Raw genomic sequence first — 18,655 nt, forward strand, 5'->3', positions numbered from 1 at the left:
TAATGTTATTAGTTAGATGTAGGTATATGAGGGTCTTTTCCCGTGTGTCAATGTAAGTCAATGGGAAAATGGATTTGTGTAGTTTTTTTTCTAACACCCGAGATCTCGCAACTTTGATCGTTTGTATTTTGATGAAAAATTATTAAACATAGTGTAGTGTTTGTATGAGTGTAAGTGTACTTTGTGTAATATTTGTTTTGTGATTCGTGAATGTTTATTTTGTCGGTATATGTTTACTACTGGGTCTGAGGTGTCGGTAGAAATTTGAGCGTTGGGTGATTTTTGAGTGTCGGTAAATGAACTCGAAATACCAGAGTCCGTAAGAAACCAGCGTTAGGGGCCTCTAACGCTGGTTTTCACGGCTAACGCCAAACTCCAAATCTAGGCCTAAGTTTTTTCTTTTTTAGGAGTTAGTTCATCGCTAATAGAAAACTGACAAAAACAATGATACAAAGTCAGTGACTACCAACAGTAATAGTAATAATTTAACCACCTTGAAAACTGATTGTCTGTGAAAACTGATTGTCTGTGGTTTAAATCAGTCTCCCACAATAATATCTTATTTCAATGTGTCTTCGCAGAGTTACTCACCGTAATGTTTGTTAAATAAAAGCCATTAAGTCTGGCTTGTTAGTTAAGTATTAACTGCAAAGACTAAGTGAGCCACCGGTATACCGCTGCATTTAGTAGTTACAAATAAGTCACCATTTAAATAACAGAATCAAAGATTTCCTGAAAATTAAAACTAATATAACACTATAAGGAGCCCATTTTACTCCCAACCTCCCCTGACATGTTTCGCCGAGCAATTCGGCTTTCTCAAAGGGTTTTTTTTTTTCTATAATATTTGTTCTATACCTGAAGAGGTTATGTAGATCCAACAACTTTGCAAGAGTGAAACTAATAGCAATATACCTCAATGTTAGTTATGTTTCTTATGAGCCAGTCATAGCCTTTCGTGAAACTGCATATTTACAAATGTTTTCCTCTATGGATGTGTTTGGAGAGCTGTCTGGGAGAGTTAATTGTTCTATAAGTTTATGCTAATAGTACTGTTTCCTGTACACCTGAGCTGGCATTGGGATAGTCCATAAGCATCACCTGAGATAATGTGATACCTGTTGTATCACATTATAGAAAATATGTGGTTAAGTTTCTAGATACCCTAGCTATCTCTTATCTAAGCATTTTAGTTTAAATATCCAATTAATATTGTCACATGTCTGTTGCATCTGTGCTATCACCTAATTCTCCTATACACCTAGGTTCCCTATGTTTGGTAATGTTGTTTTTATATCTATAAATTGCTGCTTCACCCTAACTAGTAAAGTGTATAGCTTATAAAACACTCATACCCATACTGTCAAACAATGTACACTGCTGAAGATATTAGGGTTTATTTAGCTCTATTTACTCTATCTATTTCATTAATTGACAAGACTAGGGGGTCCTCTTCAGTCTGAATAGATGTGAATGAAACTACCTAATGTGCATTAGAGCTGTGCATTTATATCACAGACTCATTGGATATTTTATGCAGCCATATACTCTATAAGTTGTTAACAGATGCAGGTGCACTTTTATATTGCCTGCTTAACAGCTCAAAGACATGCTTGCTAAATGCCGCAGTTCTTCCTGACTGATGGCCTTACTAAAGGCTTATATGCAAAGCCCTAATTTGTCATACTGTATGTGGTTAAATTTGACTTTTAAGTGTGATAATGTCCTATTTTACAGGTGACTCTTCTTTCCTTGCTAGCCCTGCAAGCAGCCTAGTTCAATATTATCTCCTCTGGTTATTAGTCTTGTTTATGATACCCGTTGTATCACATTATAGAAAATATGTGGTTAAGTCTCTAGCTGTCTCTTATCTAAGCATTTTAGTTTAAATGTCCAATTAACATTGTCACATGTCTGTTTCATTTGTGCTATTACCTAATTCTCCTATATATTTAGGTGCCCTATGTTTGGTAATGTTGTTCATATATCTATATATTGCCACTTCACCCTAACTAGTAAAGTGTATAGCTTATACAACACTCATACGTATACTGTCAAACAATGTACACTGCTGAAGATACTAGGGTATATTTAGCTCTATTTACTCTATCTATTTCATTAATTGCCAAGACTAGAGGGTCCTTTTCAGACTGCATAGATGTGAATGAAACCACCTAATGTGCATTGGGGGCCACTATTGATAGTTATCTATACACTTTGGCCGTGATATATTATGCCCACCTCCTCCCCTGGTGTCCTCGGGGTCGGGGCTGTCGCAGCATAAGAACCTTAGAAATGCCTATGCAAGCGACTCCCTTATCTCTCTTAAAGTACCTCATTGCACAGATGTTAGAGACTTTACAATATCTCCTCATACACTTCATTTATTACCTCCTGAGAGTTGTATGTTTTGCAGTTAGCGGTTCCTTATGCCCTCTACTTACCCATTTGTTTTATATGTGAAGGTTGCTACTATGACTTAAACTACCTTAAAGGGACACTATACCCAAACATTTTCTTTCATGATTAAGGTAGAGAATATAATTTTAAACAACATAAGGGTCAAATCGCCATGACTTCATTCCCATCTTACCCAATAAAGACACAGACACATATTTGGAGGTATAAGACCGTGAAGCAAGGTCGCGTTTATTAAAACCAAACCAGGCAAACTCTAAACTTATTAACTTGGGAAGCTTAAGGCTTATCTATGGGTGGCGGCATCTGAGGCTAAACTATATTCTAAGCCTATCCATAATTTAGTATATATATATATATATATATATATATATACACAACCAGCGTAGTGAGGTCACCGGCCCAGATTGGTTGTTGCAATGCTCCTGCCGAGCATTGCCCTTCAGAGGCTGGCATCATCCACAAGGGGTTTCTAGGTCAGCAGGCCCGCGGGGAGAGGCGTTACAAGCTGCGACTTGCAACATCATGCCCCTCCCATTAGCTCGACCACACCCTCGCGGAAACCATAAAAATTATTTGGCCGGGACCCCGCCACGCCAGCCGATAATTTCTACTCTTATGCTAGCAAATTGCTCCATACCCTTTAGGGTCATCATTTAGACGCAAGACGCACAACAAACGCCCATGATGTGAAGCCAAAAAATTAACACTTTGGACTTAAGATCAGCTAGCCTGAGTAGGCATGCCCCTGCCAAAGTCCTAACAAAACCACCCTAATGGCAGCTGTTCCCTCAGTGCCGCCCCCCTTTCCTGCAACAAAATATCAAACATGTTAACAACAAGGGAGGGATGGGCGGGGAAAAAAACCTTTCTCCAGCAGTTGCAGACAAGAAAGAGGAAGTGTTCCAGCATCCATGCACTTTTATAACAGAGGGTCAAATCGCCATGACTTCATTCCCATCTTACCCAATAAAGACACAGACACATATTTGGAGGTATAAGACCGTGAAGCAAGGTCTCGTTTATTAAAACCAAACCAGGCAAACTCTAAACTTATTAACTTGGGAAGCTTAAGGCTTATCTATGGGTGGCGGCATCTGAGGCTAAACTATATTCTAAGCCTATCCATAATTTAGTATATATATATATACAATCAGCGTAGTGAGGTCACCGGCCCGGATTGGTTGTTGCAATGCTCCTGCCGAGCATTGCCCTTCAGAGGCTGGCATCATCCACAAGGGGTTTCTAGGTCAGCAGGCCCACGGGGAGAGGCATTACAAGCTGCGACTTGCAACATCATGCCCCTCCCATTAGCTCGACCACACCCTCGTGGAAACCATAAAAATTATTTGTCCGGGACCCCGCCACAAGAGATACCACACCTGCCTCCCATAATGGAGCTCTTGCCGCCACACCTAGGGATAGCTAACTGACATGCCGCCTCAACGCGCCAGCTAGGTTAGCCAAAAATAGCTCTAACCCCTCTTCTGTTAAATGAACCCCGTCCGGCCTGTACAGCCGCTTGCAGTCCCCCAAGATGTTATCATGCCTGATTACAAAACCACCTTCCTCCACGATCAACCTCCCCACATCTCTGTTCAACTTCTTCCGAATACGGTAGGCTGAACGATGCACTCTCACATGCCGCCACTGCAAGCGCGCAATCACATTTGACCAAGCCACTCGTACCCCCGGGAAACGCACTTTCAACCAACGTACATCTGATTGAATGATGTTCACCAACTCCAGCACAGGCAAACTCCCCACATCGTTTCCACCCAGATGCAGCACTATCAATGAAGGCCGTCCCCAACGAAGGAAGGCCTCCTCCAGGCGACCTGGCAAATCACTCCACAACATTCCATTTCATCTAATTGAAACCGCATCTGGACGAAATCCCAGCTGCTGGCCGCCCGGGCGCTTCAAAGCGTGAATGGCCGCCCAGTGAACGTATGAGTGGCCGACTATCCACGCTCTACACGGAGGGGCTCTTACACCTAAAATCAACAAAAATTTTCATTACTAAGTTCCCGTCCATTTTTTAATACCCACCCCTCCCCTTTTTCAACTATCTACACTTTACTCTGAAGGGGTCTAATGTATGTCCTATACCGTTTGGAACTCCACCTTCCCAATGTCTTAATTTCGCGCTCCGACGCCCCAGCCGCAGCTGCGCTGGTGGCCGCTCCAATGCGAAAGGAGTGGGGAGCGATGAGCCCAGGGTCCAAGCCGACCCTCTTAGCTGCTTCCTCTAACACCCTCCGAAACTGGAATCTGGACAGGTTAGACCCATCCGCATGAATAAAAAACTGCCTTGAACTCTCTGGCCTCTTCGCCGAAAAATCAGAAGTGAGCCGGACGGGGCAACACCCCACAGAGTCCTGCTGCTGTATGGATAACCATACACCTTTCCTGTCTTGATCCGTCTTAGATCTAGGAATAAATAACAATAGCGCTTGCAAGTCAAACCTGACATGCTGCGCTTGGATACCACAACCTACCGCTGACCTGGTTGGACTAACTATATCACCTACTCTCAGGGCCCCAAAGAAAGCAACCGCAAACGCCGCCCTAAACAAAGCAACCTCATACTCGTCTGCTCACACTTCTGGCAGCGCTGCCAATAAGGCCCCCAGCCGCTGAATTGTAATGGGCTCTCGCCGATCTGCCGACTTAGCCTCTATCCTACCCCAACCTTTCATTACCTGCCTAACCAGAAACGCATTCGTCCCATCCTGGATCCCCTTCCATTTAGCAAAAAAGGATAAGGCAGCTAGCCTTCCTAGCATTGATCCTTTTCTACAGCCACCTTCCTTCAAACACACCATCCACTCGAGCAACAAAGCTGGCGATCCAGATTCCACCGGAACGCCCTTACCCTTGAGGAAAACTTCCCATTCGGCCCAGTACTTGCCGTAGGCCTTCCAGGTAGCAGGTGCCAGCGACGCCTGAACCATTGAAGTCAACACGTCCCCCCTTCCGCCACCTGCCAAAGAAAGGAAGGACAAGGAGTACCAATCTCTGCTGCCCTTGGTGCCAGCTTTCTGAATGCCTCCCATTGGCCTCGCGACAACGCGTCTGCCAATACATTATCGACCCCAGGCACATGCCGCGCCGTAAAGTCAATGTTGTGCTGCAAGCACCGCAGCACCACCCAACGAAGGTAACGCACCACAATAGGGGAAGAGGCTGAAAGATTGTTGATAGCAAACACGACGCTCAGATTATCGCACCAGAATATTACATTCTGGTTTGCTAATTGTCACCCCCATAACTCAATGGCTACGACAATAGGGAACAATTCCAGGAGGGTAAGGTTCCTGGTCCATCCCCTCTCCATCCAGGCCACAGGCCACTCCCCGGCACTCCAGGCGCCGTTAAAGTAAGCCCCATAACCCTTTGCACCCGCCGCATCCGTGAACAGATGCAGAGCCTGGCTAGATGTCCTCACTTGCCTCCATAACAAGACCCCATTGAAATCCTTCAGGAACAACTCCCAGATTCTCAAGTCCTCCTTCATATCTGAAGACACCGCACATGACTTACGGCTCCCGCTATCCCCTTTCAGAGGGCCCTCCAACCTCCTGTTGAATACTCTGCCCATCGGGAAAACTTTGCATGCGAAATTGAGCAAACCCAGTAAGGACTGCAACTCCTTTATCGATAGCCGGTCAGCCGCCGCGGCCGAAGAAACCGCGGCCAGCATTCGAACCACCTTATCGTTTGGCAACCTGCACTGCCTTTCTAAAGTATCGATCTCGATACCCAGAAATGTCAGGCAAGTGCATGGCCCCTGGGTCTTGTCCTCTGCCAATGGGACCCCAAAATGCGCAAATAGTGTTCTCATCACCGACATGAGCCGCTCGCACTCGAGCGACCCAGCTCTGCATATCAGCAGAAAATCGTCCAAGTAATGGGCTATAAGCTCACCCCGCGCTTCTGAAAACACCGCCCAGTGCAAGAATGTGCTGAACATCTCGAAAAAGGCACATGAGACCAAGCAACCCATTGGGAGACAACGATCCACATAGTAAGCACCCTCGAACCAGCACCCCATCAACCGAAAGGATGCCGGATGAATAGGCAACAAGCGGAAGGCCGACTCAATGTCAAGCTTTGCCAAGAGTGCCCCAACACCAGCCTGTTGCACCAAAACCATTGCTTGGTCAAACGACTGATAAAAAACTGAGCTAACCTCCGGGTTGATTGCGTCATTGACCGAATTACCTTTCGGGTATGATAAATGCTGAATCAACTGGAATTTCCCCGCTTCCTTCTTCGGCACAACCCCCAGTGGGGAAACCACCAAACCCTCCATGGGTGGCTCCCGAAAGGGGCCCACCATGCGACCTAAACTCAGTTCTTTGCCCAGTTTATCCCTCACTACGTCAGGGTAGTCATACGCTGACTTGAGGTTCCGCTTCTGACGCGCCCCGACTACCGGACCTACCACTGGAATGAGGAAACCCTCCCGCAGTCCGGCCAGGAGGAGCTCCCCTGCCCTCCTGTCCGGGTATGCCCTGAGCCATGGCTCAAGGGCGGCCACCCTCAACGGCGTTGGTGCCCTTCGCCCCAGCAGCCCCTCTGCCGGCTCCGCGGCCCCCCGTCTCTTTCCGTCTAGCACATTCGGTCCCTGGGTGACCAGCTCCGCAGTATATGCAGGAGTGTCGAAAGGAGCAGTTCGCTCCCCGGTCACACTTCCCGTCGTTAAACTTCCAACACTCCCACCCTTTTCTTTTGACTCCCCCCATCTGCCTACTCCCCCCGGCCCTTGCGCCTGAAGGGGGGGAGGGAGAGCGCTCCGCACCCAAACGTTGCCATAAATGCACATCCGTGGTGCCAAAGGTCAGCAAAGGGTTCCCCACCATCTTACGCCTATAATCCGCGTCATAAGACCGCCACACCCCTTCCTTATACGTCTTATGGACGAACTCGATAGTTTCCATGTATTTTAACACGTCAACCCGCAGCTCAGGCTTCGCCTCCACCAGGCAAGATGCCAAAACTCTAAAACACGTGCGCCACTCGTCCATTGTCTCAGGTCTCTTGACCTTTTTTGGACCTGAGCCGTCCTCGCTCCTTTCCTTGGCCTTATGGGCCTCCAGCGACAAATCGAAAATGTGCACATATTTGCCATCTCTAATTTTTTTGATCGTCTTAGCTTTAAGGTGAGAATGCAATGAGTGCACGTTGCAGGGGTAGGCATCTCCCTGCAGCGCCACTTTCCTGTCTGCCACCGCCAAGCTCACAGCCCCTGGCCCTACCTGCTGACCAACACCCACTGAGCCTCCCATCTGCGCTCCCCCACCCGGAGCTAGCCTCGACTTCTGTCTCTGTTGCCCAGCTACCAACCTGCGAAGATATTTCAATACCCGTTTTTGAGGTTTAGACACTGGCCCTAAGGAGTCGTCACTCTCAGAGCCAGTGTCACTAGATGACCCACCCGCACCCTCCCCCATCACCCCACACAATGCAATCTTCCGGGGGAAGAGCCTCCTGGCCTGGACCGGTCCTCTGAGTCACCTCTCGCCTAGCATCCTGGCAAACTGCCACCACAGCATCCCCGCTAACCTGCGGAAACAAAACAGAATCGGGAGCACCAGGGATCAAGGAACGGGCACCACCCCCACCCACCAGTGACGTGCAGTGACGTCAGAGGCTGGTGAGGCAGTGGCTTGGATACGCCTTCATTCTTTAGATATCCTTTGTTGAAGAAATAGCAATGCACATGGGTGAGCCAATCACATGAGGTATCTATGTGCAGCCACCAATCAGCAGCTACTGAGCATATTTAGATATTTAGAATACAATTAGATATTAGATGTAAATTGGAAAGTTATTTAAATTGCATGTTCTTTCTAAATCATGAAAGAAAACATATGGGTTTCATGTCCCTTTAAATGGTGTCTTGGAAAACTGGTCAACTTAGTAAACATCTGATTTTAGTCTAAAGGATTGTAACAGAAACACTTGCCAGATAACAAAATGCTTGCTCTGATTATGAGATCTAGAAATCCATGCCCATTAAAATATATGTTTAAAACATATTTTTTACTTTAATGCTGCAAATTATGCTTATAGATTCTTTCATTATTCAGTAAATATAAAAATGTCTTGATCCAGTGGCGGCTGGTGAAATTTAAAGATGGTGGGGCGCTTGACCCCACCCCTTTAAATAAAGCCACACCATCAGATGGCACTACCAATTCATTAATTAAATAAATAAAAGGTAGACAGAAACACATACACAGAGGGTTAGAGAGAGAAAGAGAGAGAAAGAGAAAGACACACTCAGAGGGAAAGAGAGAGAGAGAGAGAGAGAGAGAGAGAGAGAGAGACAGAGGGTTAGAGAGAGAGAGAGAGAGAGAGAGAGAGAGAAAGAGAGAGAGACACACACAGAGGGTTAGAGAGAGAGAGAGAGACAGAGGGGTACAGAGAGAGAGAGAGAAAAAGAGAGAGAGAGACACACACACAGAGGGTTAGAGAGAGAGAGAGAAAGAGAGAGACACACACAGAGGGTTAGAAAGAGAGAGAAAGAGAGAGAGACACACACAGAGGGTTAGAAAGAGAGAGAAAGAGAGAGAGACACACAATCACACACAGAGGGTTAGAGAAAGAGACACAATCAAACACAGAGGGTTAGAGAGACACATAAGGGATGAGAGAGTCAGAGGGGGAGGAAGAGAGACAGAGAGACCATGGGGGAGAACAACACATAAGGAGAGAGATGGATAGATATAGATAGATAGATAGAGAGAGAGAGAGAGAGAGAGAGAGAGAGAGAGAGAGAGAGACACACACACAAGGGGGGAGGGAGAGAGACCACTGCATTTTTATGTAATAAAACAGCAGAGCTACAGAGAGTTCAGAAAGTGAAGGCAAGCTGTTAAGTTAGTGGGTGTAAAGGTTGAGGAAACAAAATACAAAAACGATCCTAAAAATAATAAACCACATTCATTAAATTATAATTTTCACTAACAGAATCCCTTTCAGTGAAATCTAAGGTTGCAGAACTTACTAAGATGTTGCTAAAACACTGCTCATTGACTGCATCTCTCTTCCTGCTCTGCCTCTGTCTGTATTAAGGAAGTGACAATGGCACATTCCACTGCACTTAGAGGGGAAGCACAGAACTCTCTTTTTCACTTTAGCAAAAGCTAGCAGGTTCACAGGACAGCAACAAAATAAATGAAAGTAGTTTTTTTCCGTTTTTGTTTTGTTTTATATGATTTAACATCCAGCCCCAACCCTAAGTTCCACTTACTAATGCCTCTCGCTGGATTGGGTCAGCCCAAATAGGACTGCCTCAAATAAGCATTTAATGGGCCATCCAATGATCTTAACCACTGTCATCCAGTAGATGGCGCAGCATGTTGTGTAATGGTGGGCAGACCTGCTTGTGCCTCTTCATTGCACAACATGTATCTGTGAAAAAAAAAAATGCTGGGGGAAAAAATTGCAATTTTTTTATTTTATTTTTTTAAAGCCCATAAAAATATATATATATTTTTGCCCATATGAGAGGTGAAGCACTGCCTCACCTGCCTCTAGTGACTGCACATCACTGCCACCCACTACAGAACTACTTTGCAGGCCACCCACCTGGACCCCGGCTCCCAACTGCCCTGTTCCACCAGCCCCTGCGTTTCCAACCACTGACCCGTGTGCACCCGCCCTCCCTCTGCCCACAACTCCCACATGGCCAGGATCCACCCCCCCTGCGCTGACCTGAACTGTATGCTGCTGCCCCCCCACCCCAGAAGAACCCGCGTGCGCCCCTCGGGCCAATATCGAGGCCAGCCTGAAAATTTCCCCCATCACATCCTGTTGTCCTCTCCCCAGAGGCTCATGCCCAACTTGCGGCCCACCAACCACCTGGTTACTGCCCACAGCAGGGCCAAACTCCGGCCCTCCACTTCCACTCACACCCGGCATTGCCATAGCTGCCAGCCCTTCCCCACCCCAGTGCCCCGCACCAACAGGTCCCCTAGTACCAAAAACCTCAAGGCCCATGGAAGTCCCAGCCCGCGGCTCGGGCCTGCTAATGCCAGCACCCATATGCCTACCATGCACCCCCACAAGTGTCTCCAACTGCCAAGTGCCTGACCCCACATGCCCCCTCACCGCAGCAGCCTGTCCGGTGCTGCCCCTCCCGGATCCCCGGGCTCCCGACTCACCTCCCGCGCCTCCATCCGTCGACCGAACTCCGCCGCACCCGAAACCGGAAATGCCATCACACGCGCGGCGCCCGGAAGTGACGTCACTAGCGCGACTACCGGAAGTGACGTCACTCGCGCCTACCACCGACCGAAGGCCTCCGCCGAGGGAAGAAGCCCTGCCCGCCGCTCCAGCCTGGACCACGCCGCCGACCGCCGGAACCCCCGCCGGGCCACCGTGGACGATGCCGGACTGCTCCATACCCGCCGCGACGCCCAGACCCGCACCCGCCGAAAGGGCCTGGATTAAGGCCACGACCGCCGCCCGTGCCGCCTCTGGGACAGGTAAGTTAGGTAAGTACCCATCCCAAAGAGGGGCCGCAGACCCACCGGGGCCACCACTGACAGAGGGGGCACCCTGCAGGCCGTAATCTCCGCCACCTGAAACCACCGGGGTAGGGGGGGAACCCACTGGGCCACCAGGCGCGACCACGCGGTGTAGGCCCGAGGGCCCGCCGCTCAAAGTTAGGCCCTCCTGCTCGCCCTGCAACACACGGTGGAGGCCCGAAGGCCCCCCCGCTCGAAGTCAGGCCGTCACGCACACCCTGCATGACTAGGCCCTCACGGTCCCGGGCGACTAGCGTCCCCGAAGGCCCAAAAACTGGCCCGCTTACTGGCCCACGGCCCTGCGCCACGCGCCCACGATCCGGGCCTACCCGCCCCAAACTAGGCCCCCCGCCCGACTCAAGCTGCCCGGCCCTAAACACCTCCGGGAGGCCGATCGAGCCAACCGGAGACCTTTCCAACCCCCCATCAACTCCGCCACCCCCTGAACCCAACCCCGAATCCTCCAGATCCTCCCCCTGGGACGCTGGGAAAAGGGGAGGGGAGGAAGACACACCCGAGGGCTCCCCAGAATCCCTTGAAGGGGTGAGGCCCACCCCCTGAGAAGGGCTAGGGCCTACTACCTCACTAACTAAACTGCCACCTCTCCCCCTCACAGATACTCGCCGTGTCACTGGCGAAGATTCCCTCATCCGCTTTGGAGGAACCGACTGACGCCTGGGCCGCACCATCTTGCAAGCAAAAACAGAAAAAACCTTTCTCCAGCAGTTGCAGACAAGAAAGAGGAAGTGTTCCAGCATCCATGCACTTTTATAACAGGTAAGAGTCCCCACCCCACATATTGCAACAATTGTTGCAAACTCACATACTGCACAGCTTTACATTTCAGTCAGGCAGCATAACCCTTAAGACGTTACATGCACAAATATGCCTTTCACTACCATTCCAGCTTACTTCTATTACCTAATTTGCTTTATTCTTTAGATATACTTTAATGAAGAAATAGTAATGCACACAGTGAACCAATCACAGGAGGCATCTATGTGCAGCTACCAATCAGCAGCTACTAAGCATATCTAGATATGCTTTTCAGCAAAGAATATCAAGAGAATGAAGCAAAATAGATAATAGAAGTCAATTAGTGTAAGAATCAATACAGGGAATTGGTTAGGTTACCACTCAGTCTCACAAATATCAGGGCTGTTAAGTCACAATCCCCTATTCTGATCCTAGACTGAGGGCCCAGTATGGGTTAAAAAGGAATTCTCAACTCTGCAGAAAGGATAGCTCAATTAGTGAAAGCTGAATCCAATACTTGCTGAACAGAGGAGAAAAGGATATTAGTGCCTGTATATAAGGATTAACAGGCAAGAGTGAGACAAAAATGAAACTTGCATATAATACTGAAGAATAGGTAGAATATTTATACTTATACTTAAGCTAATAAGTCAGTTCACTTGTAGGAGTATCAGAAAATAGAGTCACATATATGAGAAATGCAACCTTTTCCTGGAGTGAATGTACATAAGCACAGATTGCAATGATAAGTTCAGTTCACAGCATATAAGATACAAGTTTGCAATAAAACCTGATGAGTCCAGAAAACACTTTTTTAATGCCAAAGGAATATTCAGTACCTTTAATCCTGTGGTCTGGTGAAAGATTCTGCTAGAGGAAAAGCAGCAGTTACCTGGAGTCCAGTATCGCCAAACAGGAAGTGCAGGCTGTGAGTATAGCAGAGGAGCTGCTGACAGGCACGGCAGAGGAATTCTGAAAAGCACAATCTGTGAGCTGTAAGCCTAAAAGCTTAAGTAAATGCTGAGGAGACAAAAAGGTATTTATAGCAAGCATAAGAAATAACAAAAAGTTGCAGGAAATAGTTTTTGGTGAGTTCCTGTAAGTAGGCTCAGGTAGAGATCCAGAGAGCAAGTAGATTGCTTCAGCACAAGCCAGGATACTCAGCATAAGGATCAAATTACAAAGCACAGGATTTAGTTAGGAGGAGCCTTATAAGGGTTCAAATTTAAAGGGACAGACAAACTGACAAGACCTCAGACATGACAGAACCCCCCCCAAAGGAGCCTCTCCGAGGCTCAGGGCCTAGGACGATCAGGATTCCTTCGATGAAAGAGAGAGACCAAGCGAGGAGCCGTCAGATTTGTGGAGGGTTCCCAAGAATCCTCATCATGGGAAAACCCCTTCCAATGGATGAGATACTGCAGCTCATTGAGATGAAAACGGGAATCCAAAATGTCCTGAATCTCATATTCTGGAAGCAAAAGATCAGAAATCGGGGGAGCACAACTAGAGAAGGGAGGAGCCCCAACTGTAGAGGGCTTAAGGAGCGAGACATGAAAGGTGGGGTGCACTGGAATGGAGTCCGGCAATTCCAAAGTGACAGCGTTGGGATTAATAACCCTAGATATCCTAAACGGACCAATATATAAGGCAGCCAGTTTCTTGGTAGGAACCTTCATATGCAGATGTTTAGTCGATAACCAAACCATATCACCAACTACATAAGCAGGAGGTTGCCTCCTGCGTAAATCATAAAAGGTCTTCTGTTGTTGTTGAGATGTTTTAAGATTGTCCTGAATGATCCGAAAGTGTTGGGATAATTCGTTTATTGTGTCATTGACCAAGGGACAGATGGTGTCTTCTCTGGGATATAAATGAAATCTAGGATGGAAACCGTAATTTGCATAAAAAGGTGAAACTTTTGTAGAAGCATTAACTGCATTATTAAAAGCAAATTCAGCAGTAGGTAGTAAAGACAACCAATCATTCTGTAAGAAAGCACAATGACAGCGTAAGTATTGCTCAAGTGCCTGGTTTGTTCTCTCCGTTTGTCCATTTGTTTGGGGGTGATATGAAGAGCTGAGTCTGCGCTGTATTTTTAAAATGATACATAGTTGAGTCCAGAACTTTGAGGTGAATTGAGAACCTCTATCTGATGTTATGGTATCTGGAAGTCCATGCAACCTAACAATATGAGAAAGAAAAAGTTTTGCAGTTTCAGAGGCTGTAGGCAAGGAATGACAAGGTACAAAATGAGCCATCTTGGAAAATAAATCGACAACCACCATGATGCAGTTATGGTTGTTAGAGCTAGGAAGTTCTACCACAAAATCCATAGCAATGTCTTTCCAAGGCCTATCAGCCACGGGTAGAGATAAGAGTAAACCATATGGAGCTGCCTTGGATGGTTTCGCCATAGCACAAATAGTGCAAGCTTTGATATGTTTATCAACATCAGATGACATGGAGGGCCACCAGAAATCCCTTTGTAGGAGATGTTTGGTTCTACGGAATCCAGGATGACCACATATAACGGATTCATGGACAGAATGCAAGATCTCTTTTCGTAGATTTGAGGGTATGTAGAGCTTTCCATCATGATAATACAGACCATCCTTATTTTTGGTAAGGTAAGGCAGAGGTAAGTCGGGATCTTGTTTTTGAGAGGACTGGAGGTTAGTAGTGAAATCCAAAGCTAAACCAATAAATTTACTTTGGGGCATGACACTACCAGTTGTGTTGGAATATGAAGGTCTTAAAACTTTCCTGGAAAGAGAATCGGCCTTACCATTTTTGCATCCAGGCCTGTATGTAATAAGGAAATCAAAACGACTGAAAAATAAGCTCCATCTGATTTGACGTGCCGATAATGTTTTATTGGTTTTAAGGTATTCCAAGTTTTTATGGTCGGTGTAAATAAAAAAAGGAATGGTTGTACCTTCCAGGAGATGCCTCCAAAATTCAAGGGCAGATTTTATGGCCAGGAGTTCTTTTTCTCCAATGGAGTAGTTCAGTTCTGGGGATGTCATAACTCTTGAAAAGTAACCAACGGGATGCATGGGGGTGTTGGGTGTTTTTCTTTGTGACAAAATAGCTCCCAAGCCATAGTCAGATGCATCAACCTCCAATATATATTGCAATTGGGGATCAGAAAACTTAAGAATTGGAGCAGTAGTGAAAGAGTGTTTCAACTTTTGGAAAGCTTGTTCTGCTTGAGGGGTCCAATGGAATGTTGATGAATTACCACTTAAAGAAGTGATAGGTTTAGCAATAGAAGAGAAATTTCTGATAAATCTTCTATAAAAGTTAGCAAAACCAATGAAACACTGTATGTCCTTCTTGTTAGTAGGAGTAGGCTAAGAAGTTATAGCTTCTATTTTTTTTTTTGTTCCATCTGTATGCCTAAAGGAGAAATTGAATAACCCAGAAAAGATATAGTATCCGTATTGAAAATACATTTTTCAGGTTTAGCATAAAGTGAATTTTGTCTAAGTCGGAGTAAAACAGTGCGTACATGTATAGTATGTTGTTCTTCAGTTTTGTAGTAAATCAGTATGTCGTCAAGATAAATAATCATACATACGTCAAGTAGATCTCTAAATAAATCATTAATAAAGCACTGAAAAGTTGCTGGTGCATTACATAAACCGAATGGCATGACAGCGCACTCGAACAAGCCATACCTTGTTCGAAACGCCGTGAGCCATTCGTGTCCCTCTTTGATTCTTATTAAATTATACGCCCCTCTCAGATCAAGTTTAGTGAAAATAGTCGACCCTTGTAATCGTTCTATGAGTTCTGGAATAAGGGGCAGAGGGTATCTGTTCTTCTTGGTTCTTTTGTTGAGCTCTCGGTAATCAATAATTGGTCTTAACGTGTTATCTTTATTACGGATGAAGAACATACCCGCACCAGCTGGGGATGTGGATGGCCTAATAAAGCCCTTCCGTAAGTTGTCATCAAGATATTGTTTCAAATGTACTAATTCTGGCTCAGAAAGAGGGTATATATGTCCGTATGGGATATCAGAACCAGGTAACAATTCTATGGGGCAGTCGTATGACCTGTGTGGAGGTAAGTTTTCTGCTTCAGTTTTGTCAAAAACATCCATAAAGTCTGAGTATGTCTTAGGAATAACAGGAGTCTCAATGGATGTGTTAAGTATATGTGTTGGCAGGTAACAGGATTTAGAACAAAATGTAGAATTGAAGAGAACTTGTGAATTTCTCCAAGATATCTGAGGTTCGTGTGTTTGCAACCAGAGTAGACCTAGAACTATAGGAAACAGGGGTGATGCTATAACGTCAAAGGATATAGACTCTCTATGACCAGAAGTAGTGGTCATGAGCAGTGGTACAGTCTTATGGGTGACAGGACCTGAAGATAAATAAGAACCATCAATCACACGTATGGCTAGTGAATCAATACGTTTTATTAATGGAATGTGATATTTATCAAGAAAAGTTTTATCAATGAAATTGCCCGTGGTTCCGGAGTCAATAATGGCCTGTGTCTGGATTCTTTGTCCCTCCCACTGTAAAGAGATAGAGAGGTTACAATGAGTAATAAGTGAAAAGTGTTGAGTACAAACTACTACTGAAGACCTACTCTTACCCTTTTGTTTCTGGAGAATAGGACAGTCCTTTACTGTATGTGCCTTGGAAGCACAGTATAAGCACAAATTATTGGCCTTTCTTCCGTTCTTTTCTTCTGTAGTCAAAGGACCTTTAGTAAAAGCAATCTCCATTGGTTCATCAGAAGTGCGGGCAACAGGAGGAGTATAGGATGGTATAGGTGACTTTCTCCATGGCTGTTCTGCATAACCTCTCTCACTTTTACGTTCACGAATCCTCCGATCTATAGTGACAGCATGTGACATAAGTCCATCGAGAGTAGAGGGTGAGAGGACCCCTTGCCAATTCGTCCTTAACAATGTCTGAAAGACCAGTACGGAATTGGTATAGCAATGCTGCCTCATTCCACATGGTGTCAGGTGCCCACCTTTTGAAATCAGAGACATAATCCTCAGCAGGTCTTCTATTCTGTTTTAATGCCTTAAGTGCATTTTCAGCTGTATTCTGTTTCTTTGTATCCTCATAGAGGAAAGACATTTTCTCAAAGAACTGTTGTAGAGAATCCAGAATTGGATCATTATTCTCAAAAAAAATGGTAGCCCAAGCTTTGGGTTCTCCTTTCAGATATGAAATAACAGTAAGAACTTTTGTACGTTCAGTAGGATAAGTCTTAGGTTTCAATGAGAAGAAAAGGAGACAAGAATTTTTAAAGTCTCTGAACTGATTTCTATCCCCTGAAAATCTCTCTGGGGGACAGACTTGAGGATCAGGGGGTGATTCAGGCATGGAGGGTCTGTTGTCAATGTTGTCTCTAATGACTGTTCTGAGATACTGATTCTCAGACTGGATCTCTCTAATGCCTTGAATTAGTATATCCATGTTCTGAGCTAAAGCAGATACTTTATTAGTGAGTTCTGCTAACTCCATATTAATTCCCTTTTCTTTTTCTTTTTGGCTCTGTAATATGTAAGAATCAATACAGGGAATTGGTTAGGTTACCACTCAGTCTCACAAATATCGGGGCTGTTAAGTCACAATCCCCTATTCTGATCCTAGACTGAGGGCCCAGTATGGGTTAAAAAGGAATTCTCAACTCTGCAGAAAGGATAGCTCAATTAGTGAAAGCTGAATCCAATACTTGCTGAACAGAGGAGAAAAGGATATTAGTGCCTGTATATAAGGATTAACAGGCAAGAGTGAGACAAAAATGAAACTTGCATATAATACTGAAGAATCGGTAGAATATTTATACTTAAGCTAATAAGTCAGTTCACTTGTAGGAGTATCAGAAAATAGAGTCACATATATGAGAAATGCAGCCTTTTCCTGGAGTGAATGTACATAGGCACAGATTGCAATTATAAATTCAGTTCACAGCATATAAGATACAAGTTTGCAATAAAACCTGATGAGTCCAGAAAACACTTTCAAAATGGTAATGCCAAAGGAATATTCAGTACCTTTAATCCTGTGGTCTGGTGAAAGATTCTGCTAGAGGAAAAGCAGCAGTTACCTGGAGTCCAGTATTGCCAAACAGGAAGTGCAGGCTGTGAGTATAGCAGAGGAGCTGCTGACAGGCACGGCAGACTAATTCTGAAAAGCACAATCTGTGAGCTGTAAGCCTAAAAGCTTAAGTAAATGCTGAGGAGACAAAAAGGTATTTGTAGCAAGCATAAGAAATAACAAAAAGTTGCAGGAAATAGTTTTTGGTGAGTTCCTGTAAGTAGGCTCAGGTAGAGATCCAGAGAGCATGTAGATTGCTTCAGCACAAGCCAGGATACTCAGCATAAGGATCAAATTACAGAGCACAGGATTTAGTTAGGAGGAGCCTTATAAGGATTCAAATTTAAAGGGACAGACAAACTGACAAGACCTCAGACATGACAATTAGAAAGTTGTTTATAATTGTATGCACTTTCTAAATCATGAAAGAAAAAAATTGGGTTTCATGTCCCTTTAAGGGGAAATTCTCAAGTGTGCTCCCACTCTATTTATAGCTCCTATATGTATCCCATCTTTTATAAACTAGGGATATATGGGTGAGCCATATTGCAAGCCTTACTATAAGGGCAAAAGTATACCACACGCTATCCTAAGTATTGCTATACATTTTAAGTCTATACTTACTTATTTTAAGCTTCTACATGAGGGACCTATAGCTTTTTCAGGATATAACTTTCTCAGACACCTCCCATCTCCATCTGACCCCTCTCCTCCCTTTCCCGCCGGCGATTATTACCTGCGGGTCATATCCCTACTCCTTTTACCCGCATCGCCTATAGTTGGCACCTCCCCAGGAGAGGGGCTCAGGTAGTAGTCCTTTACCTTTTGTATCTATAGAAACGCCCCCCCCCCCTGTTTGTA

The 18,655-nt window shown here is 45.4% G+C and overlaps 1 long non-coding RNA gene across 1 annotated transcript; it reads right to left on the bottom strand.

Moving 5' to 3' along the window:
• Positions 1 to 16,129: 16,129 nt before the first annotated feature.
• LOC128651514 (uncharacterized) lies at positions 16,130 to 16,405 on the bottom strand. The gene is made up of 2 exons (XR_008401105.1): positions 16,332 to 16,405; positions 16,130 to 16,251 (listed from the first exon to the last, which is right to left on the bottom strand). It is a non-coding gene; the product is annotated as an uncharacterized LOC128651514 (long non-coding RNA).
• Positions 16,406 to 18,655: the final 2,250 nt, after the last annotated feature.

Source organism: Bombina bombina, chromosome 3 (genome assembly GCF_027579735.1).
Source record: "Bombina bombina isolate aBomBom1 chromosome 3, aBomBom1.pri, whole genome shotgun sequence".
NCBI lineage: Eukaryota > Metazoa > Chordata > Amphibia > Anura > Bombinatoridae > Bombina > Bombina bombina.